General features: G+C 47.6%; 1 protein-coding gene across 2 annotated transcripts in view; it reads right to left on the bottom strand.

Annotated features, from left to right (window-relative positions):
• The window catches only part of sulf1 (sulfatase 1), a 388,338-nt gene extending 364,759 nt beyond the window's left edge, over positions 1-23,579 (bottom strand). For both annotated transcript variants that reach the window (XM_087985955.1, XM_087985957.1), the window contains exon 1: positions 23,487-23,579. The gene's annotated coding sequence lies outside the window, so the exon portion shown is untranslated. The remainder of the gene's footprint in view (positions 1-23,486) is intronic.
• Between the last annotated feature and the right edge of the window lie 218 nt (positions 23,580-23,797).

Below are 23,797 nucleotides of genomic sequence, written 5' to 3'. Positions count from 1 at the left end.
CAGTGGCACAGTGGTTAGCACTGCTGCCTCACAGCGCCAGAGACCCGGGTTCAATTCCTGCCTCAGGTGACTGACTGTGTGGAGTTTGCACACTCTCCCCGTGTCTGTGTGGGTTTCCTCCCACAATCCAAAAATGTGTAGGATTGGTGAATTGGCCATGCTAAATTGCCCGTGGTGTAGGGGGGTGGGTTGCGGGTCGGTGTGGACTTGTTGGGCCGAAGGGCCTGTTTCCACACTGTAAGTAATCTAAGAAATGTCACAGCACAGAAAAATGGCCATTCCACCCATTGTGTTAGCACTGGTGACCAACTTATTTTGAGAAATGCAACAGTAACATTAGTAGCCATAACACTGACATAATTATATTTAACTTAAGTAGATGACAACTTGATTTGACAGTTGCATTTCAATATTTCTGCTTTCTTAGGATCAGCGAAAGTTTATATTCTATAAGATGATGTCCTTGTCGTATTTTCCCCTCTTCTTGAGTTTATGTTTTGCTTCTACTACAATTGTCTTGCAACTGAATTAACAAATAGCGTTAATTTCCACATAGGTCTTTTACTCTCATTATGGAAGCACCTTTAAAAACTTTAAAATATTCATAAAGAATCTACAAAATTAAATACACTGGTACTGAAAATATGTGTCAAAATTGAAATGTAGAAAATTGTCTAAAAAGCCTTCCCCCATTGCAAATGAATTTTTTTTTCACTAACTCCACATAAGTAAATAGAGCACCCAGTGTGATTCTGACCTAAATGGATATAAAATTGCATTAGGTTTAACATAGATACGTTAAAACATTTCTAACGATTTTCAGTCAAAATATTTATAGCCAGAAGACATGCACTAATCTTACCACATCTTAATGGCACATCTCCAACTCATTTAGGATACAGCTATCCCCTTCAATACTGCAGTTTGGAGTGTAATGGTGCTGCCAGGCCATTATGTACACAGGGACAAACACCATCTCATGGACTGGAGGGGAATGTGTTCGGGCTCTTAGTATTCACTGACTTTGTACTGACCTGGATGCTCACAGCGTCGCTTTTTGCACTTTGCTGCCTCACAGTTTATTTGACAAACACATTAGTGCTTCAGCTAAATCTCAAAGATGCTGCCAGACTTGCTGAGCTTTTCCAGCCATTTCTGTTTTTACAATGCTCCTCACAAGTCTGTTGTGAGGCATTGTATTAAATACTGAGTGGAACCAGAGTGTCACAGCAGTGAGTTTCACAACAATGGGGCTGTAGGTGACCATCACGCCCACTTGGAGGTGGGATATCTGGTCATATACAATCTGTGCCATCCAGCCAATGAGCTATTCAGAGGCAAAAGGCTGTGCCAGCTGTGCAGTGAGGCTGGGCAGAAGGGCTGACTGACCCAACCTCCAGACTGCAGAGGCATGCACCCTTGGACAGAGAGCACCCAGGCCCTGCCCCCGCACTGACCTTGACTCACTGAATTGATTTAATGTGCCAGGCGACTCAGTGGTTAGCACTGCTGCCTCACAGCGCCATGGACCCAGGTTCGATTCCAGCCTCGGGCGACTGCCTGTGTGGAGCTTCTTCCCGTGTCTGCGTGGGTTTTCCGCAGGTGCTCTGGTTCCCTCCCACAATCCAAAGATGTGCAGGCTAGGTGAATTAGCCATGCTAAAGTTGCCTGTAGTGTTCAGGGATGTATAGGTTATGGACATTAGTCAGGGGTAAATGTAAAGTAAGAGGGGAATGGGTCTGGATGGGTTACTCTTCGGAGTGTCGGTGTGGACCTGTTGGGCCCAATGGCCTGTTTTCACACTGTAAGGATTCCATGAATCTGTGAGATTTCCCTGACTAACATATGCCTCTGTGGACAAAACTGAGGACTACTCTGCTTAAACTTTGAGGAGCGTCCATTTGCTTGCAGTACGTACGGCTGTTTTCTTTGTAAAGGTAAAATCTTCCTAGCCCATTGGGCTGCCCTCTCATTAGAGACAGAGCAGACTCGTGCTACTTTAACCTGAGGGTCACCACACCTCAGGCAAGAGTAGAGATGGAGAAGGAGCGTCATTCATAGTAACCTCAGCTGGTGTGGGAATTGAACCCACACTGTTGGCATCACCCAGAATCCAAACCATCTGCCAAATGTGCTAGCACCTGATTTGATTTGATTTATTATTGTCACTGAGATATAGAGAAAAGTATTGTTTTGCAATGCTATCCAGACAAATCACACGTTACATAAGTACATCAGGGTAATGGGGCAGAATGCAGAATTGCTGTTGATGAATGAGACAATTTGCCTGGCTGTGTGACTGCACTAAGAAGCAAGGCTAGGCTGGCCTAGGTAAAGCAGGGGTGCTGTGATATTGATATTTGTTAGCGATGGGATTGCAATCGATAGTTAGACCCCAAAGCTCCACACCAAGCTCAGTAAATAAATAATGGCCATTTGGGCACGTGCAGAACCTTCTCTCAACAAAAGGTTAATCGATTCAGGAGAAAAACTGGGACGGCAGGACGTGGAGTAACCGAAAACATAAACTTTTTTTTAAAACTTTAATAAATTGACAGCTAACTAGCTCCCAGCTGGCAGTGTTCAGACAGGTGCATCACTAAAATGTGTTTTGTTTGGCACAAAATAAATAGGAATAGCACATGTTTACTTAAATCAGGAAAGAAAGAGCTGGTGTTGCAAGTCTAGCAACCAAATTACCTCTGGGTGAGTGTACATGTATTATTTCTGAAAATCTGTCAGCAATCATCATTAAGATGGTTAGCCAGAAGCCAAAAGTCTCTCTGCTCTAGCTACAGTCATTTTCAGGTTAATTTGAAAGTTGGCTCTTTGAAATAAAAATGGGGATATTGATCTGTGCATGAATCAACTTCTTTTACTCACTTATATTCAACCGAGCACAACTCCTACTTTCCTAACCCTAAATCTTTTTAGCATTTGGAATATAATGGGTCAGTGAACTTGTCATTGGAGAAATCAGAACATGTTCTGTTTTGCTAAGCCAGTGTCAGTTTCACAAATTCTCAGCTTAGGTGCACATCACTACAGAGGCATAGAGAAATTCCCTTGATTCTGTCCCAACAGTGTGCATAGGCTCAGCCTTAGATCAACAACAATTTGAAACAATTTGTTACCTATACCAGCTATTATACAATCATAGAATCATAGAGATATATAGCATGGGAACAGACTCTCTGGTCCAACTTATCCTTGTCAACCATATACCCTAGATAAATCTAGTCCCATTTGCCAGCATTTGTCCCATATACTATTTCTATCCAGATGAATTTTAAATGTAATTGTAACTGTAGCAGCCTCCACCACTTCCTCTGGCAGGTCATGCCATACAGACATCACCCTCTATGTGAACAAAGTGCCCCGAGGTCCCTTTAAATCTTTCCCCTCTCACCTTAAACCTATACCCTCTAATTTTGGACTCCCTCATCCCAGGGAAAAGACCTTGACTAGTCACCCTATCCATGCCCCTCATGACTTTATAAACCTCTAAAAGGTCACCCCTCATCCTCTGACGCTCCAGGGCTCAAACCCTCTAACCCTTTGCCAACTTACGGCTGATTAGTGACATCCACTGGTCTCTTGGAACTAGATAGAAGCTGCCTCATGTCATAAGAACTATTCAGAGAGTCTTTTCCTCCTCCTTGCACCTAGAGAATGCCGAGTTCCCAGGGAGAGGCAAACCCCAGGGCGAGGGAAACCTCAGGATTTCTTTTTGGATGGAGATATTAATCTTTTCACTCTGCTGTTGAATTTCTCTTGCTTTTGTTTCGATGGGTTGCATGGGAGTGGGAACGCTATCAGGGCAGAAGGATACACCAAAGTCTTAGGCAGCTAAAAGTAACTAAATGTAACCTGACCATAATATATTAATAAGATGGGGAAGGTTTTGCAGATCCCTGTCTCTCTGTTCACTTGAATTGGGTGCTGTGTAGAGGAAAATAATGTTTACCTTGTTCTACAGCAGAACAATGTTGCATCCAAGCAGCCTCTGCAGTTTTGTTTAAGTGACTACACCTGACAATGCCTGAAGAGAACACAGAAATGGAATTACATATACATGGCTGTCTGATGGGTTCACACATGGCTGGGAGAATCCATGGCCCAAAACTCTCATAACAACCTGATGTTGTTGCTTCTGAGGTTGCCTTTTGGAGCCTTTGTACCTGAAAGGGTTTTATTGTTAAGACCAGTCTTTATTTTAGTCTATATTTAAAATATCCCTGCAACTTGAGAAAGAGTTGTTCAAGATTAATTGTGGCACAGACATTTTTAGCACTTTGCGGCTTTACCTTTTCATATACATGGTTTTACTAGGATTAGATAAAGTGCAGAAATCACACACTCCTGCTCTCTAAGGTTCTACTTCTGAAGGTTCTAATGTTTGTCACATTCTAGGAACAGAAGTAGGCCTTTCAGTACCTCCAGTCTGTTCCGCCATTCAATGGGATCATGACTGATCTGTGGCCTAACTCTACATACCTGCTTTTGGCCCATATCCCTCATACCTTCGCTTAACTAAAAAAATCTCAGTTAAACCTAACAACTGATTCAGCATCTACTACCATTTGTGGAAGAGAATTCAAAACTTCTACCACCCTTTGTGTACAGAAGTACTTTCTAAAATCTCTCCTGTACATTGGCTCCACACATCCTACTGATGTTATATACAGCAGTAGGTGAATATCAGGGGTGTTACTCCAGCTTTCAAAGTAGCAGATGTATCTGTATGAGCTCACTAAGGCCTTAGCAATTTTCTCTGATCAAATGTGTTTGGAATGCATTGAACTTTCCTGTTATTTAAGAACAGTACCGCTTCCATATGGTGGGGAATCCTCACCACTAATTGGGAGTTGGTTAGCTTAGTTGACTGGACAGCTGACTTGTAATGCTGACAGTGCAGGTTTAATCCCTGCACTGGCTGAGGTGACCTTCTTCTTAATCTCTCCCTCACCTGAGGTACAGGGACCCTCAGGTTAAATCACCACCAGTTGTCTCTCTCTACTGAGGGAGCAGCCCTATGGTCCGGGAAGACTATGGTGACGTTACACTTTTTTTTAAACCACTAATCACGAGGTAGACCCAGGACAAAGCAAGGACAAAGGACTAATCAGAGTGTCTTTTCCTGCTCCGTGCACCCAGAGAATGCTGAGTTCCCAGGAAGCAGGAACAAACAAAACTTATCCAGTGACCACAAGGTACCAGGAATGGTCATCTGGGAAAATACCACAACTCCATGGACAACTGCTGAAAGGCGTACACCCAACATCCTCCAGAACCATGATTACATCTTGCCCGACATGACCTCATCTCACCTTAAATAAGAAGAGAAATGTCACCAGCATTAAGCCAGCATTAAGCCAGTGTTAAGCCACCGTTAAGCCAGCATTAAACCAGCGTTAAGCCAGCATTAAGCCAGCGTTAAGCCAGCGTTAAGCCAGCCAGTGTTATGCCAGTATTAAGCCAGCATTAAGCCAGCGTTATGCCATCATTAAGCCAGCGTTAAGCCAGCATTAAGCCAGCGTTAAGCCAGCATTAAGCCAGCATTAAGCCAGCGTTAAGCCAGCATTAAGCCAGCATTAAGCCAGCATTAAGCCAGCGTTAAGCCAGCATTAAGCCAGCATTAAGCCAGCGTTAAGCCAGCATTAAGCCAGCATTAAGCCAGCATTAAGCCAGCATTAAGCCAGCGTTAAGCTAGTGTTAAGCCAGCGTTAAGCCAGCATTAAGCCAGCATCCATCTCCAATTCCTGCACCATCATTCTTCACACCTATTCTTGGTTTTGAAGCTTCACCACCCATTTCTTGGCACGACAGGGCTACATAATTATTCTGTCTCTCAAACCAGACAGCATGAACACTCAGATCCCTGCAGCAGTAATGCTGTCACTCCAGTCTGGTAAGTCAGCACCAGCAGTTTGATTGACATGCTGCAATAAACGAGAGGAAAAGAGCCATGACGATTTTGTTCTTGGGGCTGGCAAAATGGATTTGAAAACTTTTAAAACCAAAGCTGTGACTCTCAATGAATCCATTGTTGAACCACTTCACTTGCATAATTTTGAAAGACAGCGCGATTAGTGCAAGCTGTCCCTGTGCAAGAGGGAAATAAACGAGCTGGAGTAAGGACAGCTCAACATGTAGATGTCAGCTGTAGATTTTCAATCTCCTTGTAAAAGAGTGCATTGTTTCCTTCCCTGCAGAACCAACAAAATTATATCTAAACTTAGACTTTCAAAGCTACATTGAGAAACTCACACCATACAGTCATGCTGTCTTTAAGATCACTGGAATGTCTGGACTTCCTCTTCCATTTGGCCTAAGCCCACAAGTGTGCCCAGTGTATGCCCATTGGAGATGCTAATAGCATTGACATTAGACTTTAAAGGAAGTATGGGTGCTGAGGTCATGTTCTTGGCTTGATACACATTTGATACAGTATGCACAACTCAAATTGTTCTCAATAGTACTGGCTGAGGAAGATCAGTCTTTACAAGTTCTAATTTTTACAAGTATTAAAACACAAAGTAAAACATAGTAACTTATTTAAGACATCCCATGATCATATAATGGATTCTCACAAACTACAGTACTTCAATGATGGGACTGAACTTTCTCAATCTACCGTCTTGCTACTGTCTACTATAGCTGAGTAAATGGGATTTTGGACTCACTTTTGTCAATGTTCCGAAGCACAGTGGCAGCAAAGCTGATATAATTCTGTCTTGGTCAATCCTGGCAAAGTTGGCAACATTTTGTCTCTTCTTGGTGTTGACTATTGTCCCATTGTACTTCTTTGGCACGGTGGCTCAGTGGTTAGCACTGCTGCCTGACAGCACCAGCGACCTGTTTTCAATTCCAGCCTCGGGCGATTGTCTGTGTGGAGTTTGCACATTCTCCCCGTGTCTGCGTGGGTTTCCTACGGGTGCTCCAGTTTCCTCCCACAATCCAAAGATATGCAGGTCAGGTGGGTTGGCCATGGGAAATTGCTCATGTGTCCAGGGATATGCAGAATAGGTGGATTAACTGTGGTAAATGCAGGGGGGGGGGGTCTGAGTGGGATGTCCTTCGGAGAGTTGGTGTGGAATCAATAGGCCAAATGGCCTATTTCCACATTATAGGGATTCTATGAAATGTTTTTGCTGAGCAGTTGTAGTGTTTTCATTTTAATTCCTGCTTTCTTCACCTTTGTATGTGGCCCTCAGATTCACAAAACGTTTGAAAAATAATGATTTTTTTTATACTGATGCTCAAAATACTAAAACTAAGAAAAGAGCAATGTAAGGATTCGCGAGATTGATACGATTCTGGCAAATGGGAAACTAATTTAGGCAGTTTAAATCTCAGTGTAGTCCTCAGCTGAAGCACTCTATCCTGTTGTGACCAAAACTCAGAGACTTGGGGTCCAGGTACACAGGTCAAAACTAACGAAATACTGGCAGTTGTATTTCAAGGACCAGAATGCAATAGGGTTGAAGTTGCTGAGAGGATGTTTCCCCTCCTGAGAGAGGCTAGGACCAGAGGGCACAGTCTCAGAATAAAGGGGCACCAATTTAAAACTGAGATGAGGAGGAATTTCTTCTCTCTATGAAACTCCTCACTGTGGAAGCAAAGTCCTTTTGTATATTTAAGAATGAGATAGATTCTTGATCAGTTGAGGAATCAATGGTTATGAGGGAAATGCAGGAAGGTGGACGTAAGGAATGTCAGATCCGCCATGATCCTATTGAATTGCAAAGCAGGCTCGAGGGGCCAAATGGCCTACTGCCATTCCTATTTCTTGTGGTCTTATAGAAGTCACGCTTCACCTACATAAAGCCCTGATTGAATCATTACTGGACAGTAATATTGGGCATTGCATCTTTACTAATAATGTACTGGCTTGCAATGTAGATTTATTAAATTGATACTTGACGATCAATTTAAGAACTTACACAAAACTGGGTTTGTACTCCTGGAATTTAGAAGGTAAAGAAGTGGTTTGATTAAAGTTTTCAAAATATTGAGATAAACTATTTCTGCCAGGCACTGTGTATCTCAATCTATAAGTTTGACCCAGACCTGGCAGGAGTGAAAAGGCATATTGTGTTCAGGGGCAGGCACCAGCTCATGGACCAGGCTGCATCTCAGGCCTGCTCACTTACTTTCTCAGCACTTGCTCACTTTGCACTTCTCGTGTATGCTGAGGGCATCCATACCTTGCCGTGCCATGTCTGTTAGGGTGTTGGCGCTTCAGCCATTGTCTGAAGGTTATCATTGCCGCTGTATTGGTGGGCTCCTTTGCACACACATACAGGCAGGTTGGTTATTGTGCATATCTGTTGGGATCTGTCTACTGCGGGTGTGGGGAGAAATCACAGGAAAAAGGGGGTGGGAATATCAAGGCTAGAGAAGGGGTAAGCAGAGACGTATGTATAGGTGGAGACAAGAATGGTGGTGATGGGGGGGGTAGATGCTCATGGTGTACAGGGTAAGGGCAACAGCATCGGAGAGGAGGAGAGGTTGTTGGCAGGTTCCACCACCAGAGGGACTTCCACAGGGAGCAGAGAGAGCCAGGGTGGGCATCATCAAGGTGTAATGTCAGTGCTCAGGGACAGGAAGGACAGTCGGACGCACAGCTCAATGTGGTGGGTCCCCATAAATGGGGAAAATGCCTGGAAATGGGCTGTCAAAGTAGGACAAAATAAAAGGGGGACACAGAGGCTCTGGTGGTGTGTAGCCTGGCAACCATGCAGAACCTGGCGATGATGGTGACCACTGTGTGCCATGGTCCCTGCCACTACTCACCATGCCCTAGATACAAAATGCAACTGGAAAATGGCAGGGGCAATGCCAGGGGTGGGCAGTGTCAATGTCAGTTTGATGGGCAAAATGGCTGGATCCATATCTGCTGGGCACTAGGACACTGAAGGGCCAAATCATTGCATTTGCTAACTCCAGCTACATTTAATTCACAATCATTTCTTTACCCATTCATAATGCAGGTCGAATGTGCTTCGGTTTCAAATGCTGATCAAAGGCACCATGATTACATACCTATCATTTCCAACTCAATGATGCAAATAGGAAGCAGCAATAACTTCAAAAGAGGCGAGTACTGGCTGAAAGGGTTCCATCCCCGGTGAAACTTCCAAGGAGGCTGTGGGAGGAAGGGTTTGCATTGTCGGGGTGATTTGCAGCCTCGACTCATTTAATTTGTGCTTGCTTTTTCTGGCTTCCAACCAAAGCACATGTCTACATTTGTCCAGTTACTTGCCATACAGTCGGTTCTGCTGTAATGCGTGCTTCTTCAACGTGAATTGGCTGTAACGCGACGGAAGAATTTAGACCATTATTTTTGGAACGTGAACTTTCCTTTCTGTATCGGTTATAACATGATTCTGGCCTCATTAGTTTAAATGATGTTGCTTTTACACAATTTTCTTATAACATGGGGTCGCAAAGGAATGGAACTATCACGTTATATCCGAACCGACTGTATGTGATGTTCCCCCACTAAACAATGACAAGGTGGGGGAGTCCAGTAGGTATTCAGGACAGAGTAGCAGAGGCAGTGTTTAGACTGACTGTAGCTAAGACCAGGTAAACTGCATGGACTGATGGTTAAACAGCAATTAGGGCAAGAGAAAGGGGCACCTGTGAGGATGTGTCAGCCATGTGCTGTGTGGCTGCTGTGCCACAGTCAGGGGAAATGCTGCATTGCTAATGCCTATCCAGGTGCATAGCAGCCTTTTCAACTTGGTGGGGGTGCAAAGGATTCCAGTCTTATGGCAGACATCCACTGAATGGCAAGTTATTCTATGTGGTGCTGGAAAAGCGCAGCAGGTCAAACAGCATCCAAGGAGCAGGAGAATCGACGTTTTGGGCATGAGCCCTTCTTCAGGAATGAGGAGAGTGTGCCAAGCAGGTTAAGATAAAAGGTAGGGAGGAGGGACTTGGGGGAGGGGAGTTGGAAATGCGATAGGTGGAAGGAGGTTAAGGTGAGGGTGATAGGCCAGAGAGGGGGTGGGGGCAGAGAGGTCAGGAAGAAGATTGCAGGTTAGGAAGGTGGTGCTGAGTTCGAGGGTTGGGACTGAGACAAGGTGGGGGGGAGGGGAAATGGGGAAACTGGAGAAATCTGAATTCATCCCTTGTGGTTGGAGGGTTCCTAGGTGGAAGATGAGGTGCTCTTCCTCCAGGCGTCGTGTTGCTATGGTCTGGCGATGGAGGAGTCCAAGGACCTGCATGTCCTTGGTGGAGTGGGAGGGGGAGTTGAAGTGTTGAGCCACGGGGCGGTTGGGTTGGTTGGTCCGGGTGTCCCAGAGGTGTTCTCTGAAACGTTCCGCAAGTAGGCGGCCTATCTCCCCAATGTAGAGGAGGCCACATCGGGTGCAGCGGATGGAGTAAATGATGTGTGTGGAGGTGCAGGAGAATTTGTGGCGGATATGGATTTCTCCAGTTTCCTCATTTCCCCTCACCCCACCTTGTCTCAGTCCCAACCCTCGAACTCAGCACCACCTTCCTAATCTACAATCTTCTTCCTGACCTCTCCGCCCCCACCCCCACTCCGGCCTATCACCCTCACCTTAACCTCCTTCCACCTATCACATTTCCAACGCCCCTCCCCCAAGTCCCTCCTCCCTACCTTTTATCTTAGCCTGCTTGGCACACTCTCCTCATTCCTGAAGAAGGGCTCATGCCCAAAACGTCAATTCTCCTGCTCCTTGAATGCTGCCTGCCCTGCTGCGCTTTTCCAGCAACACACTTTCAGCTCTGATCTCCAGCATCTGCAGTCCTCACTTTCTCCTAATTAATGAGGTATGTTCAGTAAGATACCATGAGAAATGCCATTGAACCTTGCAGCAAAAAGCTCTCCCAGAAAAACTTAGTGCAACCAGAACTGAGCCAAAAACATTGTGATTCAACCCAATGACTTGGATGTAAATTGTAAGATCGGTAAATTTGCTGATGACATAAAGGTAGGTACGTAAGTAAGTTGTGAAAAGGTCATAGAGTGCCTACAAAAGTGTATCGACAAGTTAAGTGAATGGGCAAAAAAATTGGCAGATGGCGCGTTATGTCAAAAAATGTGAATTTCTTCACTTTGGTAGGAAAACAAAAAGGCAGAATATTAATGCTTGGGTAACTGCGGTTGATTGAAGGATCTGGATGTCCTGGTATATGGACGAGAAAAGGTTTGTATGCAGATACAAGCAGTGATTAGCAAGGCAAATGGAAGATTATCATTTATTGTAAGAAAAATTGGAATATAATAGTAGTGAAGCTTTGCTCCAATTGTACAGGGCATTGGTGAAAATACATTTAGACTATGCATACAGTTTCAGGCACCTTATTTAACAAAGGACATCATTGAAGTTCAGCGATATTTTATTTTACTAACTCCTGGAATGAAGCTGTTTTCTTATGCAGAAAGATTTGACAGATTAAGCCTGTATCCATTGGGGTTTAGAAGAGTGGGAGACTTTCACACATAAGATCTTATCAAGATGGGCGCCGAAAAGATGCTCTTTTCTTGTAGAAGAGACTAGAACCAAGGGAGACAGTTTAAAAATAAGGAGCCTCCTATGTAAACTGGAGAGACCGTCTCTCAGAGAGTCATCACCAATGGAACTCTCTTGCTTTGGGAAGCAGTTGAGATAAGGTCCTTGACCAGTTTAAGGCAGAGGAAGATAGATTGTCAAAGGGTATCAGAGGTATCAGGAAAGTGGAATTGGGGCCACAATCAGAGCAGCCATAACCTTATTAGATAGATAAGGTTGGAGATGCCAAATGATCCAGATTTGGACATTAGTATGTTCAACACTGTCCAAGACAAAGCAGCCGCTTGATCAGCGCACTATCAACCACCTTAAATCGTCACCTTTTCCAGCACCGGCAGCAACATGTTCCAGCGACAAGGTGCTCTGCAGAAACATTCCAAGCTTCCTAAAACAACACCTTTCAGTCTATGCCCTTTACACTTGAAAGGGCACCAGACAGATGGGGCAACCACCACCTGCAAGCTCTTGTTGTATTTGCGCACTATTTGGAATTGGAAACTGAACAGTCAAAATTGTGGAATGCCTTCCCTTGAATTATTGTGGCTTCACTGCACAGATGTCATTGGTTTGAGAAAGTAACCTATTATCTCCTCAAGGCAATTATAAATGCACACTGTTTAGTGACCTTGTCAGCAAAGCCTACATCCCATAAATAAATTAAAAACTGTTACTTAATTGTGACAGTCCCATCAGCCACACTCACTTATACACTTTACTCTCTCTTGCAGGGCAAGGTGGTGCACACAATTGCATGTAGCAGGAGTATACCAGACATGACCGCTGGGTCCCCCTGTCCTAATTGCTATGAAGGAGATGGTACTGACCAGTCCTCAGATGTGCATTGCTGATGTTTTGGCCAGCAGCCATGCTGAAACCATCTAAGGTGATGGTATCCTTACACCTAACTCTCCTCCCCCTCACATCCCACTTCCCCCTCATCCTACACCTTCTCGTTTACAAGCTCCAAGGTGTAACACTAACTTTACCACTCCCTGCAATAGAACAACACAATCCAAACTTCCTAGGCTTGGGGTTTCTTTTTTCCCCTTTCTGATATGTGGGAGTTTGGGCCAGTGTTGGCCAGGTATCACCAAGACGTAGAACCAACAGATGAACTCACATATGCAGCCATCGGCTCGGATCCTGATATTCTACGTACCACAAGATGCTAGATGATCGGTGCAGATGGTAGATTAATAGAATGCATATCGGGCAGAGGGCAAGGATAGAGCAGATGCCAACTCACCAGAGAAAAAGAAACAGCAGATGCTGGAATCCAAAATAGACAGACCACCCTGTCCCCACCACCCCCTTTATCTGCAGCTCCCCCCCATACCCACCCTGTCCCCACCACCCCCTTTATCTGCAAACCCCTCCCACACCCACACTGTCCCCACCACCTCCTTTATCTGCAGCTCCCCCCACCACATCCACCCTGTCCCCCCACCCCCTTTATCTGCAGCTCCCCCCCACACCCACCCTGTCACCACCACACCCTTTATCTGCAGCTCCCCTCCCCACACCCACCCTGTTCCCACCATCCCCTTTATCTGCAGCTCCCCCCCCCACACCCACCCTGTCCTCCCCACCACCTTTATCTGCAGCTCCCCCAAACCTACCCTGTCCCCACCACCCCCTTTATCTGCAGCTCCCCCCTCACACCCACCTTGTTCCCACCATCCCCTTCATCTGCAGCTTCCCCCGCCCCCACACACACCCACCCTCTGTACCTGCAGCTCGCCCCCACACCCACCCTGTTTCCCCACCCCCTTTATCTGCAGCTCCCACCCACACCCATCCTGTCACCACCACCCCCTTTATCTGCAGCTCCCCCCAAACCCACCCTGTCCCCACCACCCCCTTTATCTGCAGCTCCCCCCCACACCCACCCTGTTCCCACCATCCCCTTCATCTGCAACTTCCCCCCCCCCACACACTCCCACCCCCTGTACCTGCAGCTCGCCCCCACACCCACCCTGTCCTCCCCACCACCTTTATCTGCAGCTCCCCCAAACCTACCCTGTCCCCACCACCCCCTTTATCTGCAGCTCCCCCCTCACACCCACCTTGTTCCCACCATCCCCTTCATCTGCAGCTTCCCCCGCCCCCACACACACCCACCCTCTGTACCTGCAGCTCGCCCCCACACCCACCCTGTTTCCCCACCCCCTTTATCTGCAGCTCCCACCCACACCCATCCTGTCACCACCACCCCCTTTATCTGCAGCTCCCCCCAAACCCACCCTGTCCCCACCACCCCCTTTATCTGCAGCTCCCCCCCACACCCACCCTGTTCCCACCATCCCCTTCATCTGCAACTCCCCCCCCCACACACTCCCACCCCCTGTACCTGCAGCTCGCCCCCACACCCACCCTGTCCCCACCACCCCCTTTATCTGCAGCTCCTCCCCCCACACCCACTCTGTCCCCACCACCCCCTTTATCTGCAACTCTCCCCCCACACCCACCTTGTTCCCACCATCCCCTTTATCTGCAGTTCCCTCCCACACCCACCCTGTCCTCCCCACCCCCTTTATCTGTAGCTCCTCCCCACACCCACCCTGTCCCCACCACCCCCTTTATCTGCAGCTCCCCCCCCCACACCCACCCTGTTCCCACCATCCCCTTCATCTGCAACTCCCCCCACACACCCCCACCCCCTGTACCTGCAGCTCGCCTCCACACCCACTCTGTCCCCACCACCCCCTTTATCTGCAACTACCCCCCACACCCACCCTGTCTCCACCAACCCCTTTATCTGCAACTCCACCCCCACACCCATCCTGTCCCCACCACCCCCTTTATCTACAGCTTCCCCCCCACATCCACCCTGTCCCCCATCCCCTTTACCTGCAGCTTCCCCCCACACCCACCCTGTCCCCCAACCCCTTTATCTGCAGCTCCCCCTCCACACCCACCCTGTCCCCCAACCCCTTTATCTGCAGCTTCCCCCCACACCCACCCTGTCCCCCACCCCCTTTATCTGCAGCTTCCCCCCACACCCACCCTGACCCCCCATTCCCTTTAACTGCAGCTCCCCCCCACACCCACCCTGTCCCCCCATCACCCCCTTTATCTGCAGCTCCCACCACACACACCCTGTCCCCCCCATCCCCTTTATCTGCAGCTCCCCCCACACCCAACCTGTCCCCACCATCCCCTTTATCTGCAGCTTCCCCCACACCCACCCTGCTCCCCCACCCCCTTTATCTGCAACTCCCCTCCAACACCCATCCTGTCCACCCACCTCCTTTATTTGCAGCTCTCCCCCACACTCACCCTGTCCCCCCCAGCCCCTTAACCTGCAGCTTCCCCCCACACCCACACTGCTCCCCCACCGCCTTTATCTGCAGTTCCCCCCAACCCCCTTTATCTGCAGCTTCCTCCCACACACACCCTGTCCCCCCACCTCCTTTATCTGCAGCTTCCTCCCACACACACCCTGTCCCCCCACCCCCTTTATCTGCAGCTCCCCCCACACCCAACCTGTCCCCACCATCCCCTTTATCTGCAGCTCCCCCCACACCCACCCTGCTCCCCCACCCCCTTTATCTGCAACTCCCCCCAACACCCATCCTGTCCACCCACCTCCTTTATTTGCAGCTCTCCCCCACACTCACCCTGTCCCCCCCAGCCCCTTAACCTGCAGCTTCCCCCCACACCCACACTGCTCCTCCACCGCCTTTATCTGCAGCTCCCCCCCAACACCCATCCTGTCCCCACCACCCCCTTTATCTGCAGCTCCCCCCCACATCCACCCTGTCCCCACCACCCCCTTTATCTGCAGCTCCCCCCCACACCCACTCTGTACCCCCACCACCCTTTATCTGCAGCTCCCCCCACACCCTTTATCTGCAGCTCCACCCCACACCCAACCTGTCCCCATCATCCCTTTTATCTGCAGCTTCCCCCCACACCCAACCTGTCCCCACCACCCCCTTTATCTGCAGCTCCCCCCCACACCCAACCTGTCCCCCCACCCCCTTTACCTGCAGCTTCCCCCCACACCTACCCTGTCCCCCCCACCTTTATCTGCAGCTCCCCCCACACCCACTCTGTCCCCCCCACCCCCTTTATCTGCAGCTCCACCCCACACCCAACCTGTCCCCACCACCCCCTTTATCTGCAGCTCCCCCCACACCTACCCTGTCCCCCCCACGTTTATCTGCAGCTCCCCCCCACACCCACTCTGTCCCCCCACCTTTATCTGCAGCTCCCCCCACACCCACTCTGTCCCCCCACCCCCTTTATCTGCAGCTCCACCCCACACCCAACCTGTCCCCACCACCCCCTTTATGTGTACTTCCCCCCCACACACCCCCTGTCCCCACCACCCCCTTTATCTGCAACTCCCCCCACACCCACCTTGTCCATCCCACCCCCTTTATCTGCAACTCCCCCCACACTCATCCTGTCCCCCACCCCCTTTATCTGCAACTCTCCCCCACACTCATCCTGTCCCCCACCCCCTTTATCTACAGCTTCCCCCAACACCCACCCTGTCCACCCCACCCCCTTTATCTGCAGCTCCCCCCACACCCACCCTGTCCCCCCCACCCCCTTTATCTGCAACTCCCCCCCATATCCACCCTGTCCCCCCCAACCCCTTTATCTGCAACTGCCCCCCCACATCCACCCCCGGTCCTGATGAAGGGTTCCACCTGAAACATTGACCTCCCCCTCCTGATGCTGCCTGGCCTGCTGTGTTCTTCCAGCCTCCTGCCCTTCCATCAGAGGAAAAGTGTCATACTCTGCTGAGAACTCCGATGTGGCCATCGGTTGGGCAGTCTGCTAAAGGAGGTTGGTGAATATGGAGAACAAAGTGGCTGGTGCACTGGCGGTCCTGAGAGAAACCCTGCCTCCAATGGCAAGGAGCCTGAGGCAATCCTGCAGCACACAACATTGTACGGAGCTTGGAACCATTCTCTCCAGCCAAAGCCACCTGTATATTTGTGAGCCAAACCACATGCAGCATCTGATACCCAATGCCCCAGCCTCCATTGCAGGTGAAGCAGGACCCACTCAATATCTGAGTGCACATAGCATTGTAGCAGGGGGTTACAATGTGAAAAGAGTCTTAGTGTGTCACAACAGTCTGTTTGTCCTCTAACAGATTAGTAAGATTGCTCCCCATAGGTGATCCAGGCTTACAATCCGTGGTCATGATAATTAATTAACCTGTATCCTCTCTCAGGGAGATAGCATTCACTCTCCCATCATTAGTGGAGGTGTTGGTCTCATGGCATTATCGGTAGAGACCTGGAGTCCTGGGTTTGAATCTCAACATGACCGAAGCTCGGATTTGAATTCAATAATCATCTGAAATGAAGACTCTAGTGATAACCTGGAAACAATTGATGATTGTCAGAAAAACCCATTCGGTTTGCTAACATTTTTGGGAAACTAAACTGCCTTCCTTACCCAATCTGCTTTACTTGTTGCTCCAGACACAACGTAGTTAACTCTTAACTAACCTCTAGGTAATCCACACTGGCCTCACCAGCAACACCCACATCCTGTGGATGAATGACAAATAACTCGGCCAATAAATAGCTGTCTAGATTGCTATCTCTCTTCCTTGTTTTTGTCTCTCTGTTCTTCTCTCTCCTAATGCTCACTCTCCTATTCCTCAGCTGTTCACCACATGATTGATGAAAAGGTTGTGAGCAAATAGCATGAAGCTTGAGTCCAGCTCTATTGAGCACTGCAGGGCTTTGCAAGAACTGTCCTGACACAAATACAATGTGCCAATATAATAATGTTTTACTGTATCCCCTTCTTGTGTGATAGCACAGCTTTGAAAATGTGTTGCTGGAAAAGCGCAGCATGTCAGGCAGCATCCAAGGAGCAGGAGAATCGACGTTTCGGGCATGAGCCCTTCTTCAGGATGCTGCCTGACCTGCTGCCCTTTTCCAGCAACACATTTTCAGCTCTGATCTCCAGCATCTGCAGGCCTCACTTTCTCCTGATAGCACAGCTTTACCCATACGTACACTGCACGTGTGCATGTGTGTGTGTGTGTGTGTGAGAGAGAGAGAGAGAGCGATATCAATTTATTAACCATATGGTTAGTGGATAACCCTTGTCATTTCCTTCCAGATCCTAATCCTGTTGTTGATGATCAATTACAGCTGGCACCATGGTCTCTTGCATCATGTGAATAACTAGTTTGTGCACTGGGTAATGTTGGAGAACATAGAGAGCTAGGGGCTCAAGTACATAATTCTTTGAAATTTGCGTCACATGTAGACAGGGCAGTTTAGCACGCTTGCCTTCATTGGTCAGACTTTGAGTACGGGAGTTGGGATGTCATGTTGGCGTTGTACAGGATATTGGTGAGGCCTCTCGGAGTACTGGAGATCAGCACACTAAGGAAACTCCACAGCTGGAGTACTGTGTACAGTTCTGGTCTCCCTTCTTTGGGAAGGATATCGTTCAATTGGAGAGGGTTCGAGAAAGATTTACCAGGATGTTGCTGGGAATGTAAGGGTTAAGTTACAGGGAGAGGCTGGATAGACTGGGAGTTTTTTCGCTGCGGTGTACAAGGTTAAAGGGTTGAGGAGAGGTTTATAAAGTCATGAGGGGCATAGATAGGATGAATAGCAAAGGTCTGTTCCTAAGTGTGGGGGAGTACAAAACTAAAGGGCATATTTTTAAGGTGAGAGAAGAAAGATTTTAAAAGGACATGGGGGCAATTGTTTTATGCACAGGATGACCCATGTGTGGAATGAACTGCCAGAGCAAGTGCTGGATGCAGGTACAGTTACAACATTTAAAAGACAGTTGATCAGTACATAAATAGGAAAGATTTGTAGGGATATGGTCTAAATGCAGGCAAGTGGGACTAGCTTGGTGTGGGACAGGTTGGACGGAAGGGTTTGTTTCCATGCTGGATGATTCTATGATTCCTTGAAATCATCAAAACTTCCTTCAGTACCTAACATACTCGATACAATGGGCTTTTGGAACTTTAAAGAGCTACACAAAGGTCAAAACAGTTGTAGCACTGTAGGTACATTCAGAAAGAAAGATTTCCATTCATAAAAAACATTCACAGTCACTGAACTATTTCCTAAGTGCTCTACAGCCATTGAAGTACTTTTTAAGTGTCCATAGCTGTGGGATATGTATGGCCAGTGCCTGGTGCCTGGCGTTTCACAGGAAAATTACTTGAGCAAGCAGTGAGCTGAAGGAGCCAAGTGCTTGCTCTGATTTCCATGGTCTCTAGTTTGTTTGCAGTGGGGGTGGTATGACAGGAAATGGCACATTAATGAAGTGAGATTTGCAGTTAATAAGCTTACTATCAGTAATCAACCCCCCTGATCAGCCAATTGCCTCTACCTAGTGGAAATTTCACCTTGACATTCAGAATGTAATTAAAGGACATAGTGAGTTACTCCTGATGTCAAGATAGGCCTTGTTGAACCTCTCCTGTCATTCTGCAACATTTCTCTGCCCATGTCATTTCAGCATCTCTACAATTCCCTCCATTCTAATTAATTTGCACAGTGCAAATTTCCACAGAAATATGGCAATCACCAGATTATTTTTGTTGCAATATTTGTAGATGGATTAATATTGGTCAGGACACTAAGAAAACTCCATAATCTTCTTCCAGATAATGTAATGGAATGTCTATTACCTGAGAGGGTCAAGGGGATCTCCTCTTTAATATTTCTTCACAAAGGCAGGACAGCACACCTTCATTAGTGCACTGAGGCTTGGAAGATGACTTCCCTCCAGATTTAGTACATTATGTGTGGAAAAACCCAATAAATCTGATTGGCCAGCAGTTCCACCAACCCTGGCAGCACCTTGGATTTTTGGGGCTGAGATATTTTGCGATTAAAGGTAACTTGCAGAATAGACAAATAATTGGCAAGTGAACATCGATACAGGTAAAGGTGAGGCCATTCTCCTTTTAATGAGCAAAAGGGAGGCATCTTTTTAGATAGATAGATAGATAACTTACAGATAACTTATGGAAACAGGCCCTTCGGCCCAACAAGTCCACACCGACCCGCTGAAGCGTAACCCACCCATTCCCCTACATTTACCCCTTTACCTAACACTACGGGCAATTTAGCATGGCCAATTCACCTGACCTGCACATCTTTGGACTGTGGGAGGAAACCGGAGCACCCGGAGGAAACCCACGCAGACACGAGGAGAATGCGCAAACTCCACACAGTCAGTCGCCTGAGTCAGGAATTGAACCCGGGTCTCTGGCGCTGTGAGGCAGCAGTGCTAACCACTGTGCCACTGTGCCGCCCTTACTGTTGGAAGGCTGGAAGTCTAGGTAGGATTGAGGAAGAAAGGATTATAAATATACCAACTGCTAAATATTGCTTCATTGGTTAAAAATGAAATCAAGCATCCAGCTTTATTCCAAAAGGATAGAATTGAAAAGTAAGGAGGTCATGTTGCATCTGGGTTAAACGAATCTACATGCATATCTAGTTCATATTGTTAAAAGAGCAGAGAGGTTCCAGTGAAGATATAGTGAAGGTTTGCGAGGAAGATACCTGAAATCTTTCAGGATGTGTAAGATTACTGACACACTGGGTCTCTTTTCCCACAAAGAAAGAAAGCTGAGGGGTGACCTAATGGAGAAATTTAACTTCACAAAAGGTTTTAGCAAAGTGGGGTATGTGAAGGCTGCTAATATTTGGGTTAGACGCCATCAAGCAGCACGGTGACACCAGGAACCCGGGTTCGATTCCACTCTCGGGTGACTGGTTGCACATTCCCCCCTAAGTCTGTGTGGGTTTCCTCTGGGTGCTCTGGTTTCCTCCCACAATCCAAAGACGTGCGGATTAGTCATGCTAAAAATTGCCCATAGAGTCCAGGGATGTGCAAGTTAGGTGGGTTAGCCACAGGGAAAAAACCCACGTGGGGTTACGGAGATGATGTGGGTCTGGGTAGGGTGCTCTTTGGTGGGTCAGTGCAGACTCTATGAGCTGAATGGCCACTTTCAGCACCGTAGGGATTCACAGTCACTGAGAAATCTAACAGAGAATTCAGAAGAAAACTCTTTTCCCAAATAATGGTGAGAGCATGAAACCTGCTCCCACAGGGAGTAGTTGAAGCAAACTGTGCAGATGCATTTAAGGAAAAGTTAGATGTCAGGGAGAAGTGGTTATGTTGGAAGATTGAAATGAGGAAATGTGAAAGAAGACTTAATGGCAAGATTCTGGGGATTGTTGCTGAACAAAGAGACCTTGGAGTGCAGGTTCATAGCTCCTTGAAAGTAGATTAGATTAGATTCCCTACAGTGTGGAAACAGGCCCTTTGGCCCACCAAGCCCACACCGACCCTCCGAAGAGCAACCCACCCAGACCCATTTCCCCATACCTAACACTACGGGCAATTTAGCATGGCCAATTCACCTGACCTGCACATCTTTAGACTGTGGGAGAAAACCGGAGCACCCGGAGGAAACCCACGCAGACACGGGGAGAACGTGTAAACTCCACACAGACAGTTGCCCGAGGCAGGAATTGAACCCGGGTCCCTGGCGCTATGAGGCAGCAGTGCTAACCACTGAGCCACTGTGCCACCAAAGTAGAGTCGCAGGGAGATAGGATAGTGAAGAAGGCGTTTGGTATCCTTTCTTTTTTTGGACAGAGTATTGAGTACAGGAGTTGGGACGTCATGTTGTGGCTCTACAGGGCATTGGTTAGGCCACTGTTGGAATATTGCGTGCAATTCTGGTCTCCTTCCTATCGGAAAGATGTTGTGAAACTTGAAAGGGTTCAGAAAGAATTTACAAGGATGTTGCCAGGGTTGGAGGATCTGAGCTAACTGAGAGGCTGAATAGGCTGGGGCTGTTTTCCCTGGAACGTCAGAGGCTGAGGGGTGACCTAATAGAGGTTTATAAAATCATGACGGGCATTGATAGGGTAAATAGACAAGGTATTTTCTCTGGGGTGCGGGAGTCCAGAACTAGAGGGCATAGGTTTAGGGTGAGAGGGGAAAGATATAAAAGGGACACGCAGAGAGTGGTACATGTATGGAATGAGCTGCCAGAGGAAGTGTTGGAGACTGATACAATTACAACATTCAAAAGGCATCTGGATGGGTATATGAATAGGAAGGGTTTAGAGGGATAATGGGTCAAGTGCTGGCAAATGGGACTAGATTAGATTAAGATATCTGGTCAGCATGGACAAGTTGGACCGAAAGGTCTGTTTCCATGCTGTGTATCTCTATGACCCTATGACTGCAGTGGAGCATAATCACCAAGGTAGACTGGTTTGGTGGAATAGCCTGATTCTATGTCATATATGAGCAGGAGAATCGACGTTTCGGGCATGAGCCCGCCCGAAACGTCGATTCTCCTGCTCCTTGGATGCTGCCTGACCTGCTGCGCTTTTCCAGCAACACATTTTCAGCTCTGATCTCTAGCATCTGCAGTCCTCACTTTCTCCTCTATGTCATATATCCCATGTATGTATGTAGGCATGTGCAGTAGGCCAGAGCTTGGTGGTAGAGAAGGTCCTGGGCCATGTTAAGCCTGAGCATTGGGCGGTGAGGGTTTGGCAACCTTGCGGTGAGAGGGGTGGGGAGTTGGTGGCACAAAGGTGGTGTGGGGTGGATTTTAAACTCCTTACAAATAGAAAGAAGGAGGGGGGGGGTCTTCATTTTCTCAGGGGTGTTACTATTACGGGAAGACGCCCTCCAAAGCTATTAACCCCAGCCCTTTCTTCCTGCAATTTAAAAAAAAATTTGTAAAACCATGTTTTACCACACTAGCCCAATTGCTGCACCAAGCATATTATGACAAGGGCAGGATAACATTGTGGTGTATTGAGTTTTTAACAATTACTGATTTACATCTGGTGACAGTGCTGTGAATATTGCTGACCACCCACACTCTGTATTCACGGGGTGAGCTCAGGGTGGGTCAGAGTGAATATGGGCATCTATTCTGTTTTGTGTATACTAACACTGGAAACACAACTGGGGGAGGGTGCGGGCAAAGTTCAGCACAGAGAATTGGAACTCAAACCCACAGTCATTTGCCTCCAGAGGTTCCAGTGCTACAAATTGAGCCAGTTTTGACATTATCCAATGGAGGAGTTAGAACCAGTTAATGATCCCTTTATACAACACTAGAATGGGATCTACCCTGATCTGGCAGCATCTGTAGAGAGAAAGGAGCAACAAGGTTTCAGGTCCAGTGACCCTTCTTCAGAACTGGAGCAGAAACATTAACTCTGCTTTCTCTCTCCACATATGCTGCCAGACATGCTGAGCTTTTCCAGCAATGTCTATTTCTGTTTCCAATTTCCAGCATTTCATTTGGCTTTTATTTGGTGTGGAGGTGCCCGTATTGGACTGGGGTGAACAAAGTCAGAAGTCACATGACACCAGGTAATCATCCAACAGGTTTATCTAAAATCACAAGCTTTCGGAGCGCTGCCCTTTACTCGGGTGAAGTGTTGTTTGGAATCTTCCTTGCTGTTTGGAGCTGTGCAAGTTCAAGAGGGGTTGGAGTGTCAGTCAGCAAACTGGAACTGATGTACTGATGACACATAAGCAATTCACAATTTGACTGCTGGCGAATATTCAGCGAACGCCCTGCATCAATATAATGCCTGACGCTATTCACCCCAGAAGTGTGTGCCGTTTTGGAACTTGTGGGAGTCTTACATTGTCAACCAAATTCAATTCGCTGCTCGTCAACTCTGCTCATCTCCCCGTAACACAGGGTTGGGAAAAGGGCAAACCGGTGCTCACAGCTTGTGAAAGTGAATGAGGCGCTTCATGACAGTTGCTGGTAGCCCCAACAGCTCAGGGAGGTTAGCGAACAGGATCCTGCTGCACTGGGAGGGAGCAGCGACCCAAGCAGAATCTTTCATTTTCTGTTCGCGTTGCAGTTAAGGTGGAAGAATGACAGAAACAACCCACAGAGCACAGAAATTCCCATACCTTTCAGTTCCTGCACACGGTGTCGGTAAACTTTGGTGCTGAAAAGAAACCTTCAAATCCTGCTGGTCATTGCTGCTGCCTCTCGCCTGGTTATTCGGACTGCCTTGAAATACAGCTGTGTCTGGAAGCCTCGATCTTTTGTACTGCTCATCTGACGCACTGCCAGCCCTCCTAACTCAGCATGTGCTTGCATATGCATGAACGCAGAGCACTGGAAAACTATCCCTTCCTTGTCCTTTATCCCACCGGTGGCTGCACTCAGATGTATTTCTCCCTCCACCCTTCTGCAGACCTTTAATTAGCACTCATTG

Source organism: Chiloscyllium plagiosum, unplaced genomic scaffold (assembly GCF_037043375.1).
Source record: "Chiloscyllium plagiosum isolate Xiang-an unplaced genomic scaffold, Cpla_swu_hap1 HiC_scaffold_4, whole genome shotgun sequence".
Taxonomy (NCBI): domain Eukaryota; kingdom Metazoa; phylum Chordata; class Chondrichthyes; order Orectolobiformes; family Hemiscylliidae; genus Chiloscyllium; species Chiloscyllium plagiosum.
Note: the sequence above shows the minus strand (reverse complement) of the source record. Positions and strands in the feature narration are given on the sequence as shown.